The 27,485-nt window shown below is 42.9% G+C and overlaps 1 long non-coding RNA gene across 9 annotated transcripts in view; it reads left to right on the top strand.

The window, feature by feature from the left end:
* LOC138566816 (uncharacterized) overlaps positions 1–27,485 on the top strand; it is a 355,734-nt gene that overhangs the window by 201,522 nt on the left and 126,727 nt on the right. For 8 of the 9 annotated variants that reach the window (XR_011302019.1, XR_011302021.1, XR_011302020.1 and 5 more), the window contains exons 5-11: positions 12,266–12,408; positions 13,933–14,055; positions 16,827–16,923; positions 18,708–18,851; positions 20,377–20,499; positions 22,968–23,064; positions 24,848–24,990. This is a non-coding gene — a long non-coding RNA (uncharacterized lncRNA). The remainder of the gene's footprint in view (positions 1–12,265; positions 12,409–13,932; positions 14,056–16,826; positions 16,924–18,707; positions 18,852–20,376; positions 20,500–22,967; positions 23,065–24,847; positions 24,991–27,485) is intronic. The other variant, XR_011302025.1, reaches the window with a different exon arrangement.

The raw sequence follows: 27,485 nt of genomic DNA, 5'->3' as shown, positions 1-27,485 counted from the left end.
GAAGGAATTGTTTCCATGCAATGCCTCCTGATATCTGGGCCTCATCCTGGAGACTGCAGAAGAGTAAAATGTACAGGGAAAATTGCATTGCCATTAATGTATCAATGAACGTGGCTAGGGAAGGGATTGCTTCTATGCAGTGCCACTTGACATATGGGCCTCATTCTGCAGATTGCAGAAGAGTAAAATGAACCGGGAAAATTGCATTGCCATTAATGTATCAATGAACGTGGCTAGGGAAGGGATTGCTTCCATGCAATGCCACTTGACATCTGGGCCTCATCCTGGAGATTGCAGAAGAGTAAAATGTACAGGGAAAATTGCTTTGCCTGGAAATTTCACTCAGTCATATATTTCATGTATTTGGGCACGTAAAGACATTGGGCCTCATTACGATACTGGCGGTAGCCGTGCCAGTATAATTTATTTTCCAGCGCCCGCGATTGGGCAATTACCGGGTCGTTGCGCCTTGCCGGACGCAGTAATTGCCCATTTGCAGGCGCCGGAATAAAATGCTTCCCATTCCCATTTGAGCTCGTTAGGGCTCAATGAGAATGGGGAGGTCGGATGCACCGGCACCATTCTGAATGGTGCCGGTGCATCCGACATGCTCTGCTCGCGGGTGCCAGTACACACGCCAGGTTAGAACTCGTAGTTTGCCGGTCCGGTAACAATGGTACCGGTAGATTACCGTTACAGTTGTTGCCGGACCGGCAAACTTATAATGAGGCCCATTAGCGGTCTGCCGGTAACCCTGCCTGTAAAACTGGCGGGTTGCGGCTGGACCCGAAAATAATTACCAGCGCCTGACTTCCCGGTGCCACCGGGCTATTCCGAGTCCGGTGGCCAGAAGTCAGGCGCCAGTCATTTTGTTAGTCCCCATTCTCCTGGAATCCGATGGGGACACAGGAACACCTTCTGTGAGAACTCTGTGAACGGGTGCCGTCCCACCCGGCTGCTCTGACCCTGGCGGGCAGGACGGCACCCGCCCGCAGAGTTGTGTGCCAGTCCGGAAACAACGGTGCCGGTAGGCTTACCAGCACTTTTGTTTTTTCCGGACCGGCACTATTGTAATGAGGCCCATTGTCTCTGCTCAAACTCTGTACTTGTATACAGACCAAAACAACTTGCAAACTTGCAGCAACGTTGTTTGCTTAAATATTTTGAAAGGCTGCCATTTAACAAGGTGATGTGTCAGTGAGGATATAGGGCCCACCTATTTGTTCCCCATGGTTCTTACTTGTGTAGGCACAAATGTAGGTATGGTATTGTGAATCTGTGTTAAAATCCTCTATTTCTTTTTCTTTTTTTTATTGTGTATAATCAACTTATGATTTTTACAAAGACGGAGTTGGTTTCTGTGAATTTCTGAAGATTTCTACAGTTTCTATCCACTATTTTCATAAAAGAAAGGTAAAGATGACTTGGTGAAGGTAGTAGTTATTGTTCTTTTCAGCTTTCAAAATTCTATATTTCTTATGCTTTTATTTTGTCAAAAATGATCGTCAGAAGTTTAGTTGTTGCAATAGTCCAATTGGTTTTTTCTCCCGACATTAATCTGTGCCACCACACCTCTTCGTCTAAAACTGAAACCGGCATCCCAAGAGGTGAGAGATAGGCGCTTCTTTCGTAACTAAGCGCTTTGCAGTGCAGCAACAAGTGCTTCAGATTTTCAGGTTCCTCTGTTGATCCACAATCTGCATTCCTTGGACGCCGACTGGAGTCTGATGCAGAGGATTTCACGTGTGGGCATTAAGTTCAAACGGGCTCTTAAAAAGATCCTCATTAGTTTTTTATCCGGGTATTTTGAACAGTATGACAGAGGAACTTTTAACTGGTTGAATGTTGAAGGCAAGTGTGTAGTTAATTTGTTTGCTTGTGCCTTATCGACTGTGCCAATCCAGTCCATCAGATCAATTTTTCTTTTTATTCTTTGAGGATTTCCGACCAGTTCGTCTTCGGTGCAGGCTATTCTTTCCAATTTTGTTTTCTGCTTTTGCGCCCATTTGTTTAGGATGTTGTTGCGGCTGTTTGAAAGATCTGCGGCTATCAATTTATATATTGGAAGAGTGTCTGGCATGATGCTTTTTCTGTAGATTTGCATAGACTTCTGATCCACCGATGCCAATAAAGACTGAAGGCCCAAATCAGGCCTGATGTTTGCAATCGCCGCCGAGTTTGGTAGGCCCAAAACTGAGCGCCATAGCAAGCCTTCAAGTTTTGGCCAGATTGAAGCCGGCATTGACAGGGTCGCGCCCATTCCATAAGCTAGCACCGGGACAACTTTGCCTCTGTAGTATTGGATTACAGGCTCCAGTGAGAATTTGCTGTATCTCTTGTCACTGGATCTCATCTGGGCTGCTAAGTTCCTAGTTTTGCCCCAAAGGGTAGATTGCATACTCTTTTCCTGTGCTGAACTGTCTATCATTATGCCCAGATATTTGTATTGTTCGACAGTTTCAATCTTGGCATTTTTCAAGAACCATCCTTTGCTGCGGCTTTTGAAGGAATGATTTTTCGCCAGAATCATGATTTTTGTTTTGGATTTGAATCCTCTATTTAATTCACTTTCAGCTGTATCTTGGCTGTGAATTCGATTGCATAAGACACTCCTCTGCCACAGTTTGATCTTCTCAATATTTTTTGGCTGTTGTGTTCTTAATTGTTGTCATGCACCTGATTATTCAGTTTTAGATTTTCTGGAGAAGCCACTGCTTTTCAATTGTTATTAATATTAAACCAGCACATGTGAAGCTTATAACACAAAAGGAATCTGCCGCAGAATTCTTCATTACTTTTAAATATTCAATTTGCACTTTAATTACCATCTTGGGTGGCCAGTCGCTTGCAAGATTTTGACGAGGGTGCGCAAAGTAATATGCATCTTTTCACAGCTGCCCAATGATAATATATTGGTTGGCTAGAAAAGCTGCCAACATGTGGCCGAATTGTTCATTGGTCGTAGAGGAAGAATGAGTATTGGACACTTTTGTTTAATTTTCTGTATGCTCGTACTTATTAATGTTTGTTTGCCACACATTAAGAGGCATCGCCAGTTTGAGTTTGTACCAGTTTGTTCGGAATGACATGCAACTGGTTGTTTTGATAATCCCGACCAAGTCGCAATCATTGTTTCCACCTTATATTTCGAACTACTTTATGATCAGAGTTTTGCAAGTTAAAGTGTTGCTGCTTTACATCTCGCTTTCACCGGTTTGTACTGTCTTCTCGAATCTCCTAGTGGGAACCATTTTTTTTTTTTTGTTTAAATATTTTTATTAGAATTTCGTATAAAACAAGGCAACAAATACCAAATTATCAATTCACGAATTCATTTTGTACAACTTAATAGCTTTCATGTCTCAACAATTCTTCAGCATTCCATACGCAATACGCAACATAAATGTCGATGTTAAGTAACAAAGTGTACAATTCAAATTTTCTCAATCCTGCGTTTGGTAAAAAAAAAAAAAAAAAAAGGAAAGTTTATCATTAAGGTGAGTTCATCCGGTCAATTATCTCTTTTTAACCAGAGACACACAGAAATTCATTAATTCATTAGGAAATGGGTGACATCAAAATTCATAATTTAATTATTGTTGGTGCGATCTATCTATCCGGGGCGTATAGCCACCAAATGAATATTTCATAAAGTGCTTTAAGAGTAAAGGTTGAAAATACATATGTTCTTTGTCAGTCACAAAGTCCAAAAAAGGGCGCCATATTTTCCGATATCTCGAGAGTTTCCCTTCTATCATAGCTATGAGCTTCTCTAAACCTAGTAACTCCCATAACTTAAGCCACCAGTATGCTAAGTGTGGACCTTCTATTGTCTTCCAAAATCTAGCTCTAGTAATACGGGCAGCCACCAGTAAGTGGGAGATTAGACTTGCCTTGTGTCCTGACATTGGAAAGGTCCCATCCTCTGAGGCGTCCCCCAATAAAAACACTATAGGGTCCATGGGGAGCAGAGATCCCGTGATTTCCTTAATTTTTGATCTCACCTCCAGCCAGTACGATTGAATAACCCGACAGTGCCACCACATGTGAGCCATATCCCCTTTTTCCCCGCACCCATGCCAACATGTGTCCGGGTATTCCGGGTTAATGGCGTGAAGCCTACTGGGAGGGAAGTACCATCTAAAACATAATTTAATGGCATTTTCTTTTATTTGGGTGCATCGGGAGGAGGTCTGAGCACAATGCCAAATTCTCTGCCATGACTCATCTGAGATTTCCAAACCTAGTTCCCTCTCCCAAACTGTCAGATATGGAAATTTCTCTTCTGTGGAGCCTCTCTCCAGGAGCTTATAGCATATCGAAATCTTATGGGATTGGTGACCTTCAAAGATTTTCAGATCTATCTAAGTTCTTTGGGCTGCTTGACGATATCTCTATTAGTAGGCCAATGGCGCAACTGCATGTATCGAAAGCGTTCTGCCTCCGATATACCAAACTTCTCTTTGCACGCTTGAAAGGTCAGCGGGTTCCCGATCTACATATAGGTCTCTCAGGCATAGCACTTTGTCTTGACACCAAGTTCAGTGTGCTGTAGGTGCAAGGCCCGGGGTGAAAGCAGGGTTTTGGGTGATGGGGGAAAGTGGCCCCAGACCTAATGGAATGCCTCTCTGCGATCGTGCCTTATCCCAACATTTCAGGGTGGACAAAGTGGTTGGCAACATTCCTGATTTGAAGTTGCGTGCGTCTTTCTGAAGAAACGAAAGATGAGCCAGAGGGAGTGCGGAAGAGGCTTGTTCTATCTCTAGCCATTTGGGGGGATCTGGAGAGTTCTTCCAGGAAAGCATAATGGCTACCTGCGCTGCTCTGTAGTAACGTGGTAGCGAGGGGAGCCCCAAACCTCCTAACATTCTTCCGCTCGTTAAGAGCCTGTTGGGAATCCGCGGCTTCTTCTTTTTCCAAACAAATTGATATATTTCCGTTTGGAGTTTTATAAGTTCTAATTTTTGAATGGCTATTGGCAGAGAATGAAAACATATAATAACTTCGGGAGCAGTGTCATTTTCACTGCGTGAATGCGGCCAAGCCATGAGATTTTCTGTGAGCCCCATCTCTGCAGCCATTCCTTCAATTCTTTAAACAATGGGGGGATGTTTGCTCTATAAAGGTCTGCGTATGTTGGAGTTAACTTCACCCCTAAGTATGGAATCCCAGTTAGAGTCCAGGGGAAGCTCGTCAACTTTCGTAGCTCCTCCATTCTACTCAGATCTTCAGTCAGGAGCATGCCCAATGATTTAGCGGTATTAATCTTGAAGCCAGATATCCCAGCCAACTGATTCAGGAGGCTTAAAAGGGGGGGGAGTATGCAAGGGGCATCTCGTATGAAGCAAAGTAGATCATCCGCATATAATGCCAGTTTATGCGACTGCCCTCCTACTTCAAATCCCTGAATGTCTGGGTTTAATCTAACATGTTGGGCAAAAGGTTCCATTGCTAAGGCGAATATCAATGGGGACAAAGGGCAGCCCTGCCTCGTACCTCTGGCTGATTTAATAAGGGGGGTCCAACTCTTATTAACTTTAATTTTAGTCGAGGGAATTTGAAAGTTTGAAAATACTAATCTAGAGAATTCTGGCCCAAAACCAAACCCCTTCAGTACTAGTTCCAGATATCCCATGACATACTGTCAAACGCTCTATGAGCGTTTAGGGACAAGATAGAAAAACCACCTGGGATCTTGGGGGCAAGAGCGATCAGGTTAATGGCACAGCGAATATTGTCATAAGTGGACTGATTATGTATGAAGCCTGTCTGATCGTTATTTATCAACGACGGAAGAGCCGGGCCCAGGTGATTTGCTATTATTTTCCCTAGCAATTTGGCGTCCGTGTTTAGTAACGCAATAGGCCTGCAGGAGGCACAATCTGTAGGGTCTTTCCCAGGTTTCATCATCAGTGTAGTAGCTGATTCCGCCATAGACACCGTAACCACTCCCGTCCTCCATATTGAGTTAAACAATTTCGTTAGGTGAGGGGTTAGTTCTTCCCGGAAGGTCTTATAAAATTTATTAGCAAGGCCATCCGGTCCTGGAGCTTTTCCTAGAGTGAGGGAGCGAATTGCTCTTTCCGTCTCTGCTGAGGTTATGGGGGCTTCAAGAGACTCTCGAAACGCTGAAGATATCTGTGGGAGATCAGCCTTCTGGATAAATTCTCTGGCTAAATGCGGATCAGTTACATGGGCAACCGATTGGTTCCTAAAGAACTCCTCTACAATCCGAAGCTTCCCTGATTCAGTAAAGACTTGATTCCCTTCGCTATTTTTTAATGAATCTATATGGTTACGCTTTGTCTGTTGTATAAGCTTGGCTACTAATAAGCGATTCGCCTTATTTCCCTTGGAATAGTAGTATTGTTTTGTACGCATTATACCCATGGCCGCTCGACTCATATGATGAGCCTCAAGGGCTTTCTGTACTGCGCGAACCACCCTAAGTGCTCGTCTGCAAGGCTTCCTTCTGTGTATCACTTCTGCTTCATGAAGTTGCGCTTCTAGTTGCATTTGGGTCTGCTTATAGACTCTGCTACGTTCGATTGTTTGGGTTATGACCTGACCCCTAATAACCGCTTTCGCTGCGTCCCACACTATTGCATATTCTAGTTCCCCTATATCATTATCTTTAAAGTATTGTGCTATACTATGAGCAATGCAAGAGCGGGCCCGAGCATCCTGCAGCACCAATTCATTCAGTCGCCAGGTTCGAGGAGGCGCTGGAAGCATATCAGGCGGAGACATGGAGAACAGCACTGGAGCGTGATCCGATAAAGCTTTTGGGAGGATCTCCACTTCTGCCACATGGGGAATGATTGCATCCGAAAGGAAAAACATGTCCAACCTTGAAAACCCTTTATGTACGGGAGAGAAAAAAGTATAATCTCGTTCCCCTTGATGGAAAAACCTCCATTCCTCAATCAACGAATGTTCCCTAAGGAGAGAGGTCAGGGCCACAAAATTCTTTTTATCTGCCAGGGTTGGAGGGAGAGACTTATCCTCCAAAGGGTTAATTACAGCGTTAAAGTCCCCCCCGATTATAAGGTCACCCTCCGCTTGTTAATTCAGCACTCTCGATATAGTGTCAAAAAATTGATGTTGGTTAACATTCGGCGCATACAGTGATAGTAGGGTCATCTTCCTGCCATACAATGTAATCAACGCTAGAACATATCTTCCCTCCTTGTCTGACCAGGTTCTATGAAATGTCAGTGGGGTCCCCTTCCGAATAAGGATAGCTACGCCGCCCTTCTTTGTCCCTGAGGAGGCACAGATTCTGGTTGGGTAGAGTTTATCGTATAGGCGAAATTCATCCGCCGGCAACAGATGTGTTTCTTGTAAAAACAATATCGTGGGGTTGTATGTCGCCAGCCGGTGGAATAACGCCCATCTCTTCATAGGGGAATTGAGACCCTGGACGTTAAGGGTCAAACAGATTATGTTCGATGTCAGTGTGTCAGCGTGCTCCCCTGCAATAGGCATTTTTAGCATGGATATCTATCAAACACCAGGTTTTCCCCAACTCCCTCTCTGCCCAGACCCAGGAGGCCCAAAGTTTAACCATCACGACCCCACTCAATTCGTCCCAGCTGACCCATTCTCCCAAGCACTTCTGCAATAATGTAGATTTGGAACTGATATTATAAGGAATCGCTCCGCTGCTGATGGCTTCCTTCTGAGACCAACTCACCCTTAGTGTACCAAACAAATAAAAAACAATCAATACAAGTTTTGAAGACAATCAAATCAAAATAGAAACAAGTAACCATAAAGGAACAAAGTACATTGTTGGAGAAATTGTTGTAACCTCTTAAAGTATGATAAACCAAAAACTGCAAGTAATTTTCATTAACCTCAATTTCCATTGAAAGCATAACCAACTTCCAGTAATACGGGCGCTTTCCGGTTTAGGGCCCCCATTTTGAAAGCCTCATAAAGTCCCGTACATTGCATAAGCCCCCTGCAAAATCTGCAAAATGATCTCTCAAGGATTACTCGACCTCCCAAGACTACTCAGGAGACCCAAGCAGGGCTGCGCGGTCCCTAGTTCCATTGTACAGAAACTGGCTCCTTAGTATTGTTCAGATCCATCAGAGTTTCAAGACCCTCTAGGTTGCGTCAACCTATGAAGTTACAGATTTACCTCTTTGTCTTCTGGTAGGCCGGGGAATATGTTCTTATTTCAACTTCATTTCTACACGCCTTCAGGCAGAAACTTCATCTAGCTGTAGGAGTTTAGGCGAGTCAGAGTGATCGCTCGGGCCATGTGCGGATGAATGTGTCTGCCCCACCTTTGTAGCTCGGTCGGTATAAGAGGAGGGATTACCTACTCACCTCCAGCCTTTAGATTTCCTCTGTCTGGCGAGGCAGTTCGCAGGCTGGGCTCTTTATCTGGAAGAGTTTTTGGATCCAATGCAGATGCTGCAGGAGACTCCATCATTAGTTCCCTTGCTACCAACTCGGTAGAAATCACATAGTGTTGATTACGGAAGTCGAAGAGTAGCTTGCAAGGGAACCCCCAGCGATAACGGACCTTCTGGGCCTGCAGCCATGTGGTGACCTTTTGTAAGCGGCGCCGGCAGGCTAAAGTATATGGAGAAAGGTCTTGGAATAGGCGAACCGCTGTTCCCCGAAATTGAACCGTCTCCGTCTTCCTGGCCATCGACATAATCTCCTCTTTTTGGCGAAAGTAATGAACTCTAGTAAGAACATCTGGGAGGAGATTCTTTCTCTGCTGCACGGAAGAGTACACTCGGTGGGTTCCGTGCAGGGTCAGGGTGTCAGTAGAAGCCAGCCCCAGGAGGCTACGAAACAGATCGCCTGCATATTCCGGCAGCTCCTGATCAGTGATTTGACGGGGGATACCTCGGATGCGCACATTATTACGCCTGGATCTATTTTCGAGGTCCGCCTGCTTGGCCCTGATCTTCTCCAAAGGGTCCTCAATCACCCTGACTTGCTCTGAAAGCACCTCCGTGTCATGCGTTAGTTCGCAAGTGGTGTCTTGCAGATCATTCACTCTAGTCTCAATACCATTTAGATGGGAGGTGAGCTCCCCCAAGGATTTAGCCAGCGCGTCTCTAGAGGTGTTTATCTCCGCCTTAATATCCTGTGTGATCTCCCGCTTGAGTGCTCTCAGCATATCTTCTAAGTCTGGCTTTGAGAGAGCCATGTCTGCTAAAGAAGCTGCGGCAGAGGCAGGATGTATAACTGCAGATATTGTGTGTCTCTGAGGCTTAGGAGATGCGTGGGATGTCAGGAGGGTGTTTATATCCTGCACTTGATGCACTTGATCTCTCTGTTTAGAACCCGTCTTGGGCATCGTTGGGGGGGAAACCCGAAAACCTCAAGCAGCACGTTGCAGGAGGGCCGGGGATCCCAGGGGAGAACAGGATTTTACAGTGTCCAATAAAGCGCTCAGAGGGGCCAGCACTGGGTTTGGCAACGATACAGGGAGAGTCCTATTATCCGAGCAATGGTTGCCCTTGATTAAGGTAATAAAGTGTGGCGATGTTCACGAGCGCCTCCGCACCATCTGCCATGGGGAGCGGCAGCCCAACTCCAGTCTCCCCGGGTCTCCACCCTTTGAATATCCTGAACAGAGTCCACTCTCCCCCTTCCAACCGAGCTGCAGCTCACCCCAGGCCGAGATAACAGCCCCGATCCCCTCGAGGTCCCAGCACCTCACCTCCAATCTCGGAGACCTTCCGCTACTATGCAGTCCGAGCCGACTAGCTGCGACACAGGCCGTGGCAGTCCGCGTCGGTCATCGGCTCCCGCGGCTCTAAGCCTCGCAGCTCGCTTCCCCGACCGTTATCCGCAGCCTCCGCAACCTCCCACTCCGACATAGAGCACAGAGCGCCCAGTCTTTCTCAGATGCTCTTGGCGCGCCAAGCGGAGGACCAGGGGGAGATCTCCGTCCCGCCGCGAACATGAGCCGGCGTCCGAATCGGCTCTCAGGGGAGCGGAAGCTTCGACCCCACCACTCCAGCTATGAGCCAAGCCAGCCCGCGTCGTTGTTGTTTCACCCACGATAAGGCAAGGGAGGGCACTCAGAATCTCTTCTTCTCGTGTGGGGGATCATAGCCTCGGGCATCAGGGCTCCCCCCGGAGCCACGAAATGGCGCGCGCCGCCATCTTAGTTGCACTCCTCATCGCCAGGGGGTTCGAACTTGCCTCCGCCACTTCACTCACTTTCACCTCTCGTTTCTGCTTCAAACCGCAATCGGCAGGGTCTCGGTATGTTTAACTATAGTTTCCTGCGCTCGGGGACAAAACGAACGCATCGGGCTAAGTAAATAACGCTAAGCAGGGGGCCCGTCAGCGGAGCTCATAGCAGACACGTCTTCATCGTGTGCTGCCTAGCTACGCCCCCCTAGTGGGAACCATTTGTATCCAGTAGGCCCCTGCTGAAAAGAACATGTAGTCAGCATTGTAGATCTCTCTGTGGTGGACGTATATCGCTGCAACACAATGGTGAGATTATACCTTACGTTTAGCTGTTCTTGTTGAAACAGTTTGCTGGATAATGACTGGAGTTTCAAATATCCGTAGTAATTTGATTTGAAATATATATCATTGATGGCCTCATGTCTCAAAGTTCAGGCTTAATGGCAATTAGATTAGACATATACCAAAATGTGTGTGAATTGTGTAGTTAGTTTTCCTACATGTGGATAAGGAAAGGGGCTGGGCATTTATTCTAACTCCAACACATGCTAGAAATGCATTCAAACTACTATTTGGTGACTAAACATTTTGCAATTTAAGTGATTGATAAGAGAGGCTTTTATTGTTTCTAAGTAATGCGTCTCGACTTTATAGCTTATTTCTTGGGACCACTGTAGAGTAAAAAGTACAGGGACGGAAAATTGCTGTATGTGGCAGTGTCCCTCAACCCCACAGTTCTTGGGTTTTTGTTATGGACGGACGTGTTTTCACACTCCTTTGACATGCCTTATCACCCAATGCAGAGAGAACTCGCAAGGGAACTCAACTTGCAACTAGCCTATTTTGCCTGAATATTTTTAAAAGACACCATCTTCCTTCGCCCCTTCTTTTATTAGTGTCATGGCTGGGGATGATGGAGCCATTTGTTTTTCTCTCGCATAGGGATGGCCAATGGGCATAGGGTTGGTATTCAGTATTTATAACAGTGAGCAAAAAGTGATGGCAGCAAACTCTCATCTCAAAGTGGGAAAAAACCACAGAACAGGTTATCATGCCATCTTCTTTCTGGAGGGGAGTGCCTGCTACCTTTTTTGAAATATTTGCAAGGAACTTGGGGTTGTTCACCCTGAGCTACCTGGGGGAAACCAGACGTGGACTCCCTGCTCGCTATGCTCAGAGAGGCACAGCTCCACCTCACTGATGAGGCCCAACAAGGCTGAAACACGTGTATGGGGTTACTGTTGGTACTCTTGTTCAGAAGGGAATTGCCATAGCATTTCGGTGCTGGACTGCCCATGTGGGCTTGACAAAACTGATATGCAAATGAATATTTCCCATCTGTGAAAGGTACAGTGAGCAAAAAGCGATGGCAGCAAACTCTCATCTCAAAGTGGGAAAAAACCACAGAACAAGTTATCATACCATGTTCTCTCTGGAGAGGAGCGCCTGCTACCTTTTTTGAAACTTCTGTTACCATCACCATAAATTGCCCCTTGGACTGAGAAATATTTGGCTGTGTTTAGAAGCTCCACTACCAGATTTTGGCCTTTTTTGTGTGTATTGTTGCTAATCATATTTCAGGCTCTGGATGGTCTGTGCCAGATTATTTAATAATATTTTATTGTGTCACTTGGTTGATTTTCACTTATCAGAATGAATCAAACATATTTGAAGTTTATAACTAAAAAAATGCATGTCTGGTAAAGTTCTGCATTACTTGTAAAGGGTACATTTGCACTTTAATTACCATCTTGCAAAGTTAGCTGCTTTCTTGATGTTGACGAGGGTGCATACATAATGTGCATTTTTTCACAACTGCCCAATAAGGATATATTGGGTTGGCTGGAAAAGGTGCCGACATGACGGACTATTGTGTGTTGTGAATATTGGACACTTTTGGTTATTGTTCTGTACATTATAATGAATTACAGATTGTTACTTACTTAGTCGTCAATTTGAGTTTATAATTCAGAGCATTAACAGGGTTGATATTTGTCCACTTTATATTTCTAACATTATGATGGGTACATGTGGTTTTGCTTTACACATTGGCTTTACTAGTTTTGACTGTCTTCTGCCCCTTTGCCAGTGGGACCCATGTGCATTCAGGGTGCGTCGACTGAAGATAAATCGCTTGTTTAATTTTGGACGTCCTCTGTAGAGAACGGAATGATGCCTCTGCCATCATTGTGCATCTCTCCACCAATGGACATTTCACCCTGCAGCAAAAAGGTAAGATAACCTGCTATTTGAAGATTCTTTGTTGAAACAGATTGCTTGATAATGGTTTGTGTTAAATCAAAACCCAACCTGGTTCTACTAATGGCGGCCACTTTATGTAGGAAAAAAATCATGCTTAATGCTATTTTCACTTAGTAAATTACAATGGAAATATATGTATAATTCGTTTTTTTTAGATGTGGGTCAGGACAGGGGCTGGTTATTGACTCCAATTCCAACAAAAGTGTTAAAAAGTCAATACAGTTGTTATTTGAGAAATTAATTTACGTGGCTAGGGAAGGGATTGCTTCCATGCAATGCCTCTTGACATTTGGTTCTATTTCTGGAGACGGCAGAAGAGTAAAATCTACAGTGAAAATGTGTGTGAATTCTGTAGTTAGTTTTCCTACATGTGGATAAGGAAAGGGGCTGGGCATTTACTCTAACTTCAACACATGCTAGAAATGCATTCAAACTACTATTTGATCACTAAACATTTGCACTTTAAGTGATTGATAAGAGAGGCTTTTATTGTTTCTATGTAATGCCTCTTGACTTTACAGCTTATTTCTTGGGACCACTGTAGAGTAAAAAAGTACAGGGATGGAAAATTGCTGTATGTGGCAGTGTCCCTCAACCCCACAGTTCTTGGGTTTTTGTCATGGATGGACGTGTTTTCACACTCCTTTGACATGCGTTATCACCCAATCCTGAGAGAACTCGCAAGAGAACTCGCAACTAGCCTATTTTGTATGAATATTTTTAAAATATGTTGTTTTCCTTCGGCCGTCTTTTGTCAGTGTCATGGCTGGGGATGATGCAGCCATTTGTTTTAATCTTGCATGGGGACTGGAGGTGGGCGTATGGTTGGTATTCAGTATTTATAAACTTCTGCTACCATCACCATGAATTGCACCTTGGACTGAGAATTAATTGGCTGCGTTTAGAAGCTCTACTACCAGATTTTGGCCTTTTCGTGTGTATTGTTTTTAATCATATTTCAGGCTCTGGATGGTCTGTGCCAGGTTATTCAATCATATGGTATTTTGTCAGTTGGTTGATTGTCACTTATCGTAAATGAATCAAACATATTTGAAGTTTATAACTAAACTATGCATGTCTGGTAAAGTTCTGCATTACTTGTAAAGGGTAAATTTGCACTTTAATTACCATCTTGCAAGGTTAGCTGCTTTCTTGATGTTGACGAGGGTGCATACATTAATTAATGTGCATTTTTTTCACAACTGCCCAATAAGGAAATATTGGGTTGGCTGCAAAAGTGCCAACATGACGGACTATTATGTGTTGTGAATATTGGACACTTTTGGTTATTGTTCTGTACATTATTATGAATTACAGATTGTAATTTGCATAGTCGTCAATTTGAGTTTATACTTAGAGCATTAACACGGTTGAAATTTGTCCACCTTATAGTTCTGACATTATGATGAGAACATGTGGTTTTGCTTTACACATTGGCTTCAATAGTTTTCACTTTCTTCTGCGCCTTTCCCTTGGGGAACCATGTGCATTCAGGGTGCGTCGCCTGAAGATAAATCGCTTGTTTAATTGTGGACATGCTCTGTAGAGAACGGAATGATGCTTCTGCCGTCATTGTCCATCTCTCCAATAATGGACATTCAACCCCGCAGCAAAAAGGTAAGATAACCTGCTATTTGAAGAAGCTTTGTTGCAACAAATTGCTTGATAATGGTTTGTGTTAAATCCAAACCAAACCTGGTTCTACGAATGGCAGACACTTGTCGGGGAAAAAGATCATGCTTAATGCTATTTTCAGTAAATTACAATGGCAATATATGTGTAATTCGTTTTATTAGATATGGGTCAGGACAGGGGCTGGTTATTGACTCTTATTCCAACAAACGTGTTAAAAAGTCTATACAGTTGTTGTTTGATAAACTAATAAACGTGGCTAGGGAAGGGATTGCTTCCATGCAATGCCACTTGACATCTGGTCCTCATTCTGGAGACCACAGAAGAGTAAAATCTACAGGGAAAATTGCTTTGCATGGACATTTCCCTCAGTTATACATTTGATGTGTTTGGGCATGTAGGGACATTGTCTGTGCTCAAACTCTATACCGTATACGGACCAAAACAACTTGCAGCAACATCATTTTTTGCTTGAATATTTTGAAAGGCTGCCATTTTCTTTATACCTTCTTCACAAGGTTATGTTTCAGTGAGGATATAGGACCTACTTATTTGTTCCCCATGGTTCTTTCTTGTGTAAGCACAAAGGTAGGTATGGTATTGTGAATCTGTGTTAAAATCCTCTATTTAATTCACTTTCAGCTGGATCTTGGCTTTGAATTCTATTGCATAAGACACTCCTCTGCCAAAGTTTGATCTTCTCAACAATTTTTGGCTGTTGTGCTCTTAAAGGCATGGTCTGGTAAAAAAATGTATTTAAAAAATAGATAGGCAACATAAAAAAAAATACTAGCATTCTCTTTTTTAAAACTTCCTATGTTAAATTTTGAGCTATTCAAGCTCAAAATTCGCAAAAGCAAGCACATGGGCGCATTCATTTTGTGAAATGGATGCCCTCCTGTGCTGGCTTTTGCGGCACTAATGAAGGAAAAGCCAGCCAGCTGTAGTAAACAAAAGCTACCGCTGGGTGGCTTTCCCTTCATTAGTGCTGTACGCGGAGGACGGGGACCGGAGACCAGAGCAGGAAAGCTGCAGCTGAATCTCGGTAAGTGCTATTTATTTTTTTTTAAAATAATCACTAGCTGCGTTTTTTTTTCTAGGTTTTCCGGGCTGGAAGAGCCCGGAAAACCTAGAAATAAAACCGCAGCTTTAAAAACGTTGTATTTATGTTTGCGGTCGCTTTTAAAGCGACCGCAAACATAAATACAACGTTATTGTGTTGGAAAACGCTGCGGTTTTTCTTTCCAAGTTTCTCAGGCTCCTCCGGCTCGGAGCCCCAAATGGGAAAGCAGATTCAGGCAGAAACAACGCAGCATTGCGGAAAACAACCGCGTTGTTTCTGCCTGAATCTGCTTTCCCATGTGGGGCTCTCGGACTCCCGGGGAGCCCGAGAGCCCCACATGGCAAAGCAGATTCAGGCAGAAACAACGCAGCATTTAGCATTTCCCATTTGGGGCTCTCCGAGAGCCCAAATGGGAAATCAGCTGTAGGCAGAAACACTACGCGGCATGTAAACACAACCGCGTTGTGTTTCTGCCTGCTGTGGCTTTCACTTTGGGTCTCCCAAAGTGATAGCCAGAGCAGGCAGAAACACAACGCGGTTGTGTTGGAAAACGCTGCGGTTTTTCTTTCCGAGTTTCTCAGGCTCCTCCGAGCCGGAGGAGCCTGAGAAACTTGGAAAGAAAAACCGCAGCGTTTTCCAACACAATAACGTTGTATTTATGTTTTCGCGGTCGCTTTAAAAGCAACTGCAAACATAAATACAACGTTTTTAAAGCTGAGGTTTTATTTCTAAGTTTTCCGGGCTCCTCCAGCCCGGAAAACGTAGAAAAAAAACCGCAGCTAGTGCTTATTTTTTTAAAAATAAATAGCACTTACCGAGATTCAGCTGCAGCTTTCCTGCTCTGGTCTCCGGTCCCCGTCCTCCGTGTACAGCACTAATGAAGGGAAAGCCACCCAGCGGTAGCTTTTGTTTACTACAGCTGGCTGGCTTTTCCTTCATTAGTGCCGCAAAAGCCAGCACAGGAGGGCATCCATTTCACAAAATGGATGTGCCCATGTGCTTGCTTTTGCGAATTTTCAGCTTGAATAGCTCAAAATTTTACATAGGAAGTTTTAAAAAAGAGAATGCTAGTATTTTTTTTTTATGTAAAATGTTTTACTAGACCATGCCTTTAATTGCTGTCATGCACTTGATTATTCAGTTTTAGATTTATTGGCGAAGCCACTGCTTTTCAATTGTTATTAATATTAAACCAACACATGTGAAGCTTATAACACAAAAGGAATCTGCCGCATAATTCTTCATTTCTTTTAAATATTCAATTTGTACTTTAATTACCATCTTGGATGGCCAGTCGCTTGCAGGATGTTGGCGAGAGTGTGTAAAGTAATTGCATCTTTTCACAGCTGCCAAATGATAATACATTGGTTGGCTAGAAAAGCTGCCAACATGTGGCCGAATTGTTCATTGCTCGTAGAGGAAGAATGAGTATTGGACAATTTTGTTTAATTGTCTGTATGCTCGTACTTATTACTGTTTGTTTGCCACACATTAAGAGGCATCGCCAGTTTGAGTTGGTACCAGTTTGTTCGGAATGACATGCAACTTGTTGTTTTGATAATCCCGACCATGTCGAAATCATTGTTTCCACCTTATATTTCGAACTACTTTATGATCAGAGTTTTGCAAGTTAAAGTGTTGCTGCTTTACATCTCGCCTTCACCGGTTTCTACTGTCTTCTCGACTCTCCTAGTGGGAACCATTTGTATCCAGCGGGCCTCTGCTGAAAAGAACATGTAGTCAGCATTGTAGATCTCTCTGTGGTGGACGTATATCGCTGCAACAAAATGGTGAGATTATACCTTACGTTTAGCTGTTCTTGTTGAAACAGTTTGCTGGATAATGACTGAAGTTTCAAATATCCGTAGTAATTTGATTTGAAATATATATCATTGATGGCCTCATGTCTCAAAGTTCAGGCTTAATGGCAATTAGATTAGACATATACCAAAATGTGTGTGAATTGTGTAGTTAGTTTTCCTACATGTGGATAAGGAAAGGGGCTGGGCATTTATTCTAACTCCAACACATGCTAGAAATGCATTCAAACTACTATTTGGTGACTAAACATTTTGCAATTTAAGTGATTGATAAGAGAGGCTTTTATTGTTTCTAAGTAATGCGTCTCGACTTTATAGCTTATTTCTTGGGACCACTGTAGAGTAAAAAGTACAGGGACGGAAAATTGCTGTATGTGGCAGTGTCCCTCAACCCCACAGTTCTTGGGTTTTTGTTATGGACGGACGTGTTTTCACACTCCTTTGACATGCCTTATCACCCAATGCAGAGAGAACTCGCAAGGGAACTCAACTTGCAACTAGCCTATTTTGCCTGAATATTTTTAAAAGACACCATCTTCCTTCGCCCCTTCTTTTATTAGTGTCATGGCTGGGGATGATGGAGCCATTTGTTTTTCTCTCGCATAGGGATGGCCAGTGGGCATAGGGTTGGTATTCAGTATTTATAACAGTGAGCAAAAAGTGATGGCAGCAAACTCTCATCTCAAAGTGGGAAAAAACCACAGAACAGGTTATCATGCCATCTTCTTTCTGGAGGGGAGTGCCTGCTACCTTTTTTGAAATATTTGCAAGGAACTTGGGGTTGTTCACCCTGAGCTACCTGGGGGAAACTAGACGTGGACTCCCTGCTCGCTATGCTCAGAGAGGCACAGCTCCACCTCACTGATGAGGCCCAACAAGGCTGAAACACGTGTATGGGGTTACTGTTGGTACTCTTGTTCAGAAGGGAATTGCCATAGCATTTCGGTGCTGGACTGCCCATGTGGGCTTGACAAAACTGATATGCAAATGAATATTTCCCATCTGTGAAAGGTACAGTGAGCAAAAAGCGATGGCAGCAAACTCTCATCTCAAAGTGGGAAAAAACCACAGAACAAGTTATCATACCATGTTCTCTCTGGAGAGGAGCGCCTGCTACCTTTTTTGAAACTTCCGTTACCATCACCATAAATTGCCCCTTGGACTGAGAATTATTTGGCTGCGTTTAGAAGCTCCACTACCAGATTTTGTCCTTTTTTGTGTGTATTGTTGCTAATCATATTTCAGGCTCTGGATGGTCTGTGCCAGATTATTTAATAATATTTTATTGTGTCAGTTGGTTGATTTTCACTTATCAGAATGAATCAAACATATTTGAAGTTTATAACTAAAAAAATGCATGTCTGGTAAAGTTCTGCATTACTTGTAAAGGGTACATTTGCACTTTAATTACCATCTTGCAAAGTTAGCCGCTTTCTTGATGTTGACAAGGGTGCATACATAATGTGCATTTTTTTCACAACTGCCCAATAAGGATATATTGGGTTGGCTGGAAAAGGTGCCGACATGACGGACTATTGTGTGTTGTGAATATTGGACACTTTTGGTTATTGTTCTGTACATTATAATGAATTACAGCTTGTTACTTACTTAGTCGTCAATTTGAGTTTATAATTCAGAGCATTAACAAGGTTGATATTTGTCCACCTTATATTTCTACCATTAGGATGAGTACATGTGGTTTTGCTTTACAAATTGGCTTTACTAGTTTTGACTGTCTTCTGCCTCTTTCCCAGTGGGAACCATGTGCATTCAGGGTGTGTCGAATGAAGATAAATTGCTTGTTTAATTGTGGACGTGCTCTGTAGAGAACGGAATGATGCCTCTGCTGTCTTTGTCAATCTCTCCCAACAATGGACATTTCACCCTGCAGCAAAAAGGTAAGATAACCTGCTATTTGAAGATGCTTTGTTGAAACAGATTGCTTGATAATGGTTTGTTTTAAATCAAAACCCAACCTGGTTCTACTAATGGCGGCCGGTATATCTAGGAAAAAAATCATGCTTAATGCTATTTTCACTTAGTAAATTACAATGGAAAAATATGTGTAATTCGTTTTTTTTAGATGTGGGTCAGGACAGGGGCTGGTTATTGACTCTAATTACAACAAAAGTGTTAAAAAGTCAATAAAGTTGTTATTTTGATAAATTAATGAACGTGGCTAGGGAAGGGATTGCTTCCATGCAATGCCTCTTGACATTTGGTTCTATTTCTGGAGACGGCAGAAGAGTAAAATCTACAGTGAAAATGTGTGTGAATTCTGTAGTTAGTTTTCCTACATGTGGATAAGGAAAGGGGCTGGGCATTTACTCTAACTTCAACACATGCTAGAAATGCATTCAAACTACTATTTGATCACTAAACATTTGCACTTTAAGTGATTGATAAGAGAGGCTTTTATTGTTTCTATGTAATGCCTCTTGACTTTACAGCTTATTTCTTGGGACCACTGTAGAGTAAAAAAGTACAGGGATGGAAAATTGCTGTATGTGGCAGTGTCCCTCAACCCCACAGTTCTTGGGTTTTTGTCATGGACGGACGTGTTTTCACACTCCTTTGACATGCGTTATCACCCAATCCTGAGAGAACTCGCAAGAGAACTCGCAACTAGCCTATTTTGTATGAATATTTTTAAAATATGTTGTTTTCCTTCGGCCGTCTTTTGTCAGTGTCATGGCTGGGGATGATGCAGCCATTTGTTTTAATCTTGCATGGGGACTGGAGGTGGGCGTATGGTTGGTATTCAGTATTTATAAACTTCTGCTACCATCACCATGAATTGCACCTTGGACTGAGAATTATTTGGCTGCGTTTAGAAGCTCTACTACCAGATTTTGGCCTTTTCGTGTGTATTGTTTTTAATCATATTTCAGGCTCTGGATGGTCTGTGCCAGGTTATTCAATCATATGGTATTTTGTCAGTTGGTTGATTGTCACTTATCGTAAATGAATCAAACATATTTGAAGTTTATAACTAAACTATGCATGTCTGGTAAAGTTCTGCATTACTTGTAAAGGGTAAATTTGCACTTTAATTACCATCTTGCAAGGTTAGCTGCTTTCTTGATGTTGACGAGGGTGCATACATTAATTAATGTGCATTTTTTTCACAACTGCCCAATAAGGAAATATTGGGTTGGCTGGAAAAGTGCCAACATGACGGACTATTATGTGTTGTGAATATTGGACACTTTTGGTTATTGTTCTGTACATTATTATGAATTACAGATTGTAATTTGCATAGTCGTCAATTTGAGTTTATACTTAGAGCATTAACACGGTTGAAATTTGTCCACCTTATAGTTCTGACATTATGATGAGAACATGTGGTTTTGCTTTACACATTGGCTTCACTAGTTTTCACTTTCTTCTGCGCCTTTCCCTTGGGGAACCATGTGCATTCAGGGTGCGTCGCCTGAAGATAAATCGCTTGTTTAATTGTGGACATGCTCTGTAGAGAACGGAATGATGCTTCTGCCGTCATTGTCCATCTCTCCAATAATGGACATTCAACCCCGCAGCAAAAAGGTAAGATAACCTGCTATTTGAAGAAGCTTTGTTGCAACAAATTGCTTGATAATGGTTTGTGTTAAATCCAAACCAAACCTGGTTCTACGAATGGCAGACACTTATCGGGGAAAAAGATCATGCTTAATGCTATTTTCAGTAAATTACAATGGCAATATATGTGTAATTCGTTTTATTAGATATGGGTCAGGACAGGGGCTGGTTATTGACTCTTATTCCAACAAACGTGTTAAAAAGTCTATACAGTTGTTGTTTGATAAATTAATAAACGTGGCTAGGGAAGGGATTGCTTCCATGCAATGCCACTTGACATCTGGGCCTCATTCTGGAGACCACAGAAGAGTAAAATCTACAGGGAAAATTGCTTTGCATGGACATTTCCCTCAGTTATACATTTGATGTGTTTGGGCATGTAGGGACATTGTCTGTGCTCAAACTCTATACCGTATACGGACCAAAACAACTTGCAGCAACATCATTTTTTGCTTGAATATTTTGAAAGGCTGCCATTTTCTTTATACCTTCTTCACAAGGTTATGTGTCAGTGAGGATATAGGACCTACTTATTTGTTCCCCATGGTTCTTTCTTGTGTAAGCACAAAGGTAGGTATGGTATTGTGAATCTGTGTTAAAATCCTCTATTTAATTCACTTTCAGCTGGATCTTGGCTTTGAATTCTATTGCATAAGACACTCCTCTGCCAAAGTTTGATCTTCTCAACAATCTTTGGCTGTTGTGCTCTTAAAGGCATGGTCTAGTAAAAAAATGTATTTAAAAAATAGATAGGCAACATAAAAAAAAAATACTAGCATTCTCTTTTTTAAAACTTCCTATGTAAAATTTTGAGCTATTCAAGCTCAAAATTCGCAAAAGCAAGCACATGGGCGCATCCATTTTGTGAAATGGATGCCCTCCTGTGCTGGCTTTTGCTTTTGCGGCACTAATGAAGGAAAAGCCAGCCAGCTGTAGTAAACAAAAGCTACCGCTGGGTGGCTTTCCCTTCATTAGTGCTGTACGCGGAGGACGGGGATCGGAGACCAGAGCAGGAAAGCTGCAGCTGAATCTCGGTAAGTGCTATTTTTTTTTTTTTTAAATAATCACTAGCTGCGTTTTTTTTTCTAGGTTTTCCGGGCAAAACCGCAGCTTTAAAAACGTTGTATTTATGTTTGCGGTCGCTTTTAAAGCGACCACAAACATAAATACAACGTTATTGTGTTGGAAAACGCTGCGGTTTTTCTTTCCAAGTTTCTCAGGCTCCTCCGGCTCGGAGCCCCAAATGGGAAAGCAGATTCAGGCAGAAACAACGCAGCATTGCGGAAAACAACCGCGTTGTTTCTGCCTGAATCTGCTTTCCCATGTGGGGCTCTCGGGCTCCCCACGGGAAACTTGGAAAGAAAAACCGCAGCGTTTTCCAACACAATAACGTTGTATTTATGTTTTCGCGGTCGCTTTAAAAGCAACTGCAAACATAAATACAACGTTTTTAAAGCTGAGGTTTTATTTCTAAGTTTTCCGGGCTCCTCCAGCCCGGAAAACGTAGAAAAAAAACCGCAGCTAGTGCTTATTTTTTTAAAAATAAATAGCACTTACCGAGATTCAGCTGCAGCTTTCCTGCTCTGGTCTCCGGTCCCCGTCCTCCGTGTACAGCACTAATGAAGGGAAAGCCACCCAGCGGTAGCTTTTGTTTACTACAGCTGGCTGGCTTTTCCTTCATTAGTGCCGCAAAAGCCAGCACAGGAGGGCATCCATTTCACAAAATGGATGTGCCCATGTGCTTGCTTTTGCGAATTTTGAGCTTGAATAGCTCAAAATTTTACATAGGAAGTTTTAAAAAAGAGAATGCTAGTATTTTTTTTTTATGTAACATGTTTTACTAGACCATGCCTTTAATTGCTGTCATGCACTTGATTATTCAGTTTTAGATTTATTGGCGAAGCCACTGCTTTTCAATTGTTATTAATATTAAACCAGCACATGTGAAGCTTATAACACAAAAGGAATCTGCCGCAGAATTCTTCATTTCTTTTAAATATTCAATTTGTACTTTAATTACCATCTTGGATGGCCAGTCGCTTGCAGGATGTTGGCGAGAGTGTGTAAAGTAATTGCATCTTTTCACAGCTGCCAAATGATAATACATTGGTTGGCTAGAAAAGCTGCCAACATGTGGCCAAATTGTTCATTGCTCGTAGAGGAAGAATGAGTATTGGACAATTTTGTTTAATTTTCTGTATGCTCGTACTTATTACTGTTTGTTTGCCACACATTAAGAGGCATCGCCAGTTTGAGTTGGCACCAGTTTGTTCGGAATGACATGCAACTTGTTGTTTTGATAATCCCGACCATGTCGCAATCATTGTTTCCACCTTATATTTTGAACTACTTTATGATCAGAGTTTTGCAAGTTAAAGTGTTGCTGCTTTACATCTCGCCTTCACCAGTTTCTACTGTCTTCTCGACTCTCCTAGTGGGAACCATTTGTATCCAGCGGGCCTCTGCTGAAAAGAACATGTAGTCAGCATTGTAGATCTCTCTGTGGTGGACGTATATCGCTGCAACAAAATGGTGAGATTATACCTTACGTTTAGCTGTTCTTGTTGAAACAGTTTGCTGGATAATGACTGGAGTTTCAAATATCCGTAGTAATTTGATTTGAAATATATATCATTGATGGCCTCATGTCTCAAAGTTCAGGCTAAATGGCAATTAGATTAGACATATACCAAAATGTGTGTGAATTGTGTAGTTAGTTTTCCTACATGTGGATAAGGAAAGGGGCTGGGCATTTATTCTAACTCCAACACATGCTAGAAATGCATTCAAACTACTATTTGGTGACTAAACATTTTGCAATTTAAGTGATTGATAAGAGAGGCTTTTATTGTTTCTAAGTAATGCGTCTCGACTTTATAGCTTATTTCTTGGGACCACTGTAGAGTAAAAAGTACAGGGACGGAAAATTGCTGTATGTGGCAGTGTCCCTCAACCCCACAGTTCTTGGGTTTTTGTTATGGACGGACGTGTTTTCACACTCCTTTGACATGCCTTATCACCCAATGCAGAGAGAACTCGCAAGGGAACTCAACTTGCAACTAGCCTATTTTGCCTGAATATTTTTAAAAGACACCATCTTCCTTCGCCCCTTCTTTTATTAGTGTCATGGCTGGGGATGATGGAGCCATTTGTTTTTCTCTCGCATAGGGATGGCCAGTGGGCATAGGGTTGGTATTCAGTATTTATAACAGTGAGCAAAAAGTGATGGCAGCAAACTCTCATCTCAAAGTGGGAAAAAACCACAGAACAGGTTATCATGCCATCTTCTTTCTGGAGGGGAGTGCCTGCTACCTTTTTTGAAATATTTGCAAGGAACTTGGGGTTGTTCACCCTGAGCTACCTGGGGGAAACCAGACGTGGACTCCCTGCTCGCTATGCTCAGAGAGGCACAGCTCCACCTCACTGATGAGGCCCAACAAGGCTGAAACACGTGTATGGGGTTACTGTTGGTACTCTTGTTCAGAAGGGAATTGCCATAGCATTTCGGTGCTGGACTGCCCATGTGGGCTTGACAAAACTGATATGCAAATGAATATTTCCCATCTGTGAAAGGTACAGTGAGCAAAAAGCGATGGCAGCAAACTCTCATCTCAAAGTGGGAAAAAACCACAGAACAAGTTATCATACCATGTTCTCTCTGGAGAGGAGCGCCTGCTACCTTTTTTGAAACTTCTGTTACCATCACCATAAATTGCCCCTTGGACTGAGAAATATTTGGCTGTGTTTAGAAGCTCCACTACCAGATTTTGGCCTTTTTTGTGTGTATTGTTGCTAATCATATTTCAGGCTCTGGATGGTCTGTGCCAGATTATTTAATAATATTTTATTGTGTCACTTGGTTGATTTTCACTTATCAGAATGAATCAAACATATTTGAAGTTTATAACTAAAAAAATGCATGTCTGGTAAAGTTCTGCATTACTTGTAAAGGGTACATTTGCACTTTAATTACCATCTTGCAAAGTTAGCTGCTTTCTTGATGTTGACGAGGGTGCATACATAATGTGCATTTTTTCACAACTGCCCAATAAGGATATATTGGGTTGGCTGGAAAAGGTGCCGACATGACGGACTATTGTGTGTTGTGAATATTGGACACTTTTGGTTATTGTTCTGTACATTATAATGAATTACAGATTGTTACTTACTTAGTCGTCAATTTGAGTTTATAATTCAGAGCATTAACAGGGTTGATATTTGTCCACTTTATATTTCTAACATTATGATGGGTACATGTGGTTTTGCTTTACACATTGGCTTTACTAGTTTTGACTGTCTTCTGCCCCTTTGCCAGTGGGACCCATGTGCATTCAGGGTGCGTCGACTGAAGATAAATCGCTTGTTTAATTTTGGACGTCCTCTGTAGAGAACGGAATGATGCCTCTGCCATCATTGTGCATCTCTCCAACAATGGACATTTCACCCTGCAGCAAACAGGTAAGATAACCTGCTATTTGAAGATGCTTTGTTGAAACAGATTGCTTGATAATGGTTTGTGTTAAATCAAAACCCATCCTGGTTCTACTAATGGCGGCCACTTTATGTAGGAAAAAAATCATGCTTAATGCTATTTTCACTTAGTAAATTACAATGGAAATATATGTATAATTCGTTTTTTTTAGATGTGGGTCAGGACAGGGGCTGGTTATTGACTCCAATTCCAACATAAGTGTTAAAAAGTCAATACAGTTGTTATTTGAGAAATTAATTTACGTGGCTAGGGAAGGGATTGCTTCCATGCAATGCCTCTTGACATTTGGGTCTAATTCTGGAGACTGCAGAAGAATAAAATATACAGGGATAATTGCTTTGCCTGGAAATTTCACTCAGTCATACATTTCATGTATTTGGGCATTTAGGGACCTGGGGCCTCATTACAAGTCTGTTGGTCCGTCACTCAGGGTGCCGGTAGTAACATAACAGCATCCTTTCCGGACCGACAGACTGCAACTGTGCCTGCTGGCGCGGTTGCGCACAGCAGGTCTGATCTGCCGGGCACAATGACCCTGTTAGGCACAGTTGTCATGGAAGCACCGCCACTGTTACTAATGGTGCCAGTGCTTCCAAGGCCCCATTCCCGTTGAGTCCTGCAGGACTCAATGGGAATTGGGGACTAACATTTTCCACTGCCTGATACCCGGGCTGCCGGGACTTGTAATGTCCTGGTGGCACCGGGATCGCACGCGGCGGAAACGGTGTTAGAATCCGGCGGCAACCCGCTGGTAGCAACGGTGGGTTACCGCTGGACTTGTAATGAGTTCCCAATTGTCTCTGCTCAAACTCTGTACTTGTATAAGCACAGACACAGACAAAATGTGCAGAAACTTTTTGTTTTGCTTGAATATTTAGAAAGGCTGCCATTTTTCTTCTACCTTCTTCACAAAGTAATGTGTCGATGAGGACATTGGACCCACTTATTTGTTCCCCATGGTTCTTTCTTGTGTAGACATAAATGTAGGTATGATATTGTGATTCTATGTTATAAACCTCTATTTAATTCACCATAAGCTGTATCTTGGCTGTGAATTCGATTGCATAAGACACTTCTCTGCCACAGTTTGATCTTCTCAAACATTTTTGGCTGTTGTGTTCTTAATTGTTGTTATATTCCTGATTATTCAGTTTTAGGTTTTCTGGAGAAGCCATTGCTTTTCAATTGTTGTTAATATTAAACCTGCACATGTGAAGCTTATAACACAAAAGGAATCTGCCGCAGAATTCTGCATTACTTTGAAATATTCAATTGTTGGAAGGAATTGTTTCCATGCAATGCCTCCTGACATCTGGGCCTCATCCTGGAGACTGCAGTAGTGTGAAATGTACCGGGAAAATTGCATTACCATTAATGTATCAATGAACGTCGCTAGGGAAGGGATTGCTTCCATCCAATGCCACTTGACATAAGGGCCTCATTCTGCAGATGAGTCAAATGTACAGGGAAAATTGCATTGCCATAAATGTATCAATGAACGTGGCTAGGGAAGGGATTGCTTCCATGCAGTGCCACTTGACATATGGGCCTCATTCTGCAGAAGAGTAAAATGTACCGGGAAAATTGCATTGCCATTAATGTATCGATGAACGTGGCTAGGGAAGGGATTGCTTCTAAGCAATGCCACTTGACATATGGGCCTCATTCTGCAGACTGCAGAAGAGTAAAATGTACAGGGAAAATTGCATTGCCATTAATGTATCAATGAACGTGGCTAGGGAAAGGATTGCTTCTATGCAGTGCCACTTGACATATGGGCCTCATCCTGGAGACTGCAGAAGAGTAAAATGTACAGGGAAAATTGCTTTGCCTGTAAATTTCACTCAGTCATATATTTCATGTATTTGGGCATGTAGAGACATTGGGCCACATTACGATACTGGCGGTAGGGGTGCCGGTATAATTCTTTTTCCAGCGCCCGCAAATGGGAAATTACCGGATCATTCCGCCTTGCCGGACCCAGTAATTGCCCATTTGCAGGTGGCGGAATAAATTGGTTCCCATTCCCATTTGAGCCCGATAGGGCTCAAATGGGAATGGGGAGGTCGGATGCACCAGCACCATTCTGAATGGTGCCGGTGCATCCGATATGCTCTGCTCGCGGGTGGCGGTACGCCCGCCAGGTTAGAACTCGTAGTTTGCCGGTCCGGTAACAATAGTACCGGTAGCTTACCGGTACAGTTGTTGCTGGACCGGCAAACTTATAATGTGGCCCATTAGCTGTCTGGCGGTAACCCTGCCGGTAAAACTGGCGGGTTGCGGCTGGACCCGAAAATAATTACCAGCGCCTGACTTCCCAGTGCCACCGGGCTATTCCGAGTCCAGTGGCCGGAAGTCAGGCGCCACTAATTTTGTTAGTCCCCATTCTCCTGGAATCTGATGGGGACACAGGAGCACCGGCACCGTTAACAACGGTGCCAGTCCTTCCGTGAAAACTCTG

This window comes from Ambystoma mexicanum, chromosome 2p, assembly GCF_040938575.1.
Source record: "Ambystoma mexicanum isolate Mex_15411 chromosome 2p, UKY_AmexF1_1, whole genome shotgun sequence".
Classification (NCBI taxonomy): Eukaryota; Metazoa; Chordata; class Amphibia; order Caudata; family Ambystomatidae; genus Ambystoma; species Ambystoma mexicanum.
The sequence above is the reverse complement of the archived record's forward strand: the minus strand, read 5'-3'. Positions and strand labels throughout refer to the sequence as shown.